The sequence below is a fragment of the Schistocerca nitens genome, chromosome 7 (assembly GCF_023898315.1).
Source record: "Schistocerca nitens isolate TAMUIC-IGC-003100 chromosome 7, iqSchNite1.1, whole genome shotgun sequence".
In the NCBI taxonomy this organism is placed as follows: Eukaryota; Metazoa; Arthropoda; class Insecta; order Orthoptera; family Acrididae; genus Schistocerca; species Schistocerca nitens.
In genome coordinates this window covers 502,642,348-502,644,190 of record NC_064620.1, presented here as the reverse complement: position 1 = coordinate 502,644,190, position 1,843 = coordinate 502,642,348, and the positions used below count along the sequence as shown (strand labels likewise).

Here is a 1,843-nt window from a genome sequence, read left to right as displayed (position 1 = left end):
GAAGCCTAGATTACAATAATTGATGTAGCTAGATTTGGGGAGAATGCGAGTCCAGCATCCAACAGTTCAATTGTCCACTTTAGGCAGGGTTGGGGGAGGGGGGAGATGGAGGGGGAAGTCCAGTTTAGGAGTTTAGTTACAGCACTTACCATTTTCGCGGCCTATTTTTAAACTACGGGCTGTTTTATCAAAGAAGAAAGTAATTGCTTTAGATATGGGTTTCATTGACAATTTTAGTTTGTTAAAACCCTACATCACTTGTACAAGTAATCCTCGTTTACTTCTACGTACTTCTCATAATATTTAATTGGTTTTTCATGTGCTATGCGTAGCAGTTCCTCCATGTGAAATGAACCAGTTGAAAACTGGGGCCGTGAGTTCCTTACCATCCGGAAACGTTTATCTACCAAGCGAATGTTTTACGTGCGAGGAAACACAATTGGGGGTGGGTGTCTAACGAGGACTGTACGGTGAGCAGTCGAACTGCCTGCAAGGGATGTACTACATTTTATCGTTAATGTCGCCAACTTTGTATCGACACGCTTTGACATGGACGTGGAGTATCCCGGAAGATGTATTCCCGTGTTGAATGATGCCCTTCCATTTGGAGAGACTTTTTCAGTACATTTGAGTTGTAATTATATTTCACGTTCCATGAAAGCAACCGAGTAAACGTCTTCTTTATCTCGAAAAATTGGTAGCTACGACTTCTTCGACGGCATACGGCTCACTGTAGCGCTCTCATCTCCACACAAGAGACATTTAAACCGGCTGCCACGAGCCGCTGCTATAAAGGGTTCGCCATACGCCGCCAGTTAGCACCACTCATGCTACCTCAGGACGCCGAATTCACATCACTAGTCCAAACATTATGGAGAGGTGGACAGCTCTCTAGCTCTGAATCCGCACACTCAGGTCTAGAATCTGTGTATGAACACATTATTGTAGCTCGAAATTTGAACATAAATTTTATAAGCAACAGTTTCAAAGATCGAGTGCACGCTCTCCTGCTCAAATCTTACAGTTCTTCGACTTGTCCCGCCACATCATACTGCAGATGCTCATACCTCTATCCGTGTTTTCCCAACAAAGTTTCCAAACTGATTAATCCGCAACGATCAAATTTCTGCACCTGGTTAATCTGCTCGTGATTTAATTTTAAAGAATTATTTGTTGCTATGTCCAAAGAACAACCCGCAAGTGGCCACTTTTATAGATTTTAAGCACTTAAGTATATGTGAACTGACAAAAGCACTCCGTTTTCAGGCCACAAGTGGCCCATATCGGGGCCATCCGACCGCCGTGTCATCCTGAGCTAAGAATGCGGATAGGAGGGGCGTGCGGTCAGCACACCGCTCTCCCAGTCGTTGTGATGGTTTTCTTTGACCGAAACCGCTACTGTTCGGTCGAGTAGCTGCTCAGTTGGCATCACGACGCTGAGTGCACCCCGAAAAATGGCAACAGTACATGGCAGCCCGGATGGTCACCCATCCAAGTGCCGGCCACGCCCGGCAGCGCTTAACTTCAGGTGATCCGACGGGAACCGGTGTATCCACTGCGGCAAGGCCGTTGCCTATGAGCTGACAACAGCCGCCTGTAATCTCTCATAGCAGGGAATGACAAATAACTTTGACATACAGAATGAAATATCTCATTTCATTGAGAGACTCAATAACTTATACGACAACCACGCTCCGATAAACACTAAAAGAGTCAGGAGGTAACCTTCACCATGGCTTACCTATCAACTCGAGCACGTTGTGAGTATCAGGGACGCAGCACACAGAAAATGGCACCCGAACGCCGAGAATGACATCGCCTACAAGCGACTACGCACCCGAGC

General features: G+C 46.2%; 1 pseudogene; it reads right to left on the bottom strand.

Moving 5' to 3' along the window:
* Window positions 1-1,455: 1,455 nt before the first annotated feature.
* On the bottom strand, window positions 1,456-1,574 carry LOC126196042 (5S ribosomal RNA; annotated as a pseudogene).
* Between the last annotated feature and the right edge of the window lie 269 nt (window positions 1,575-1,843).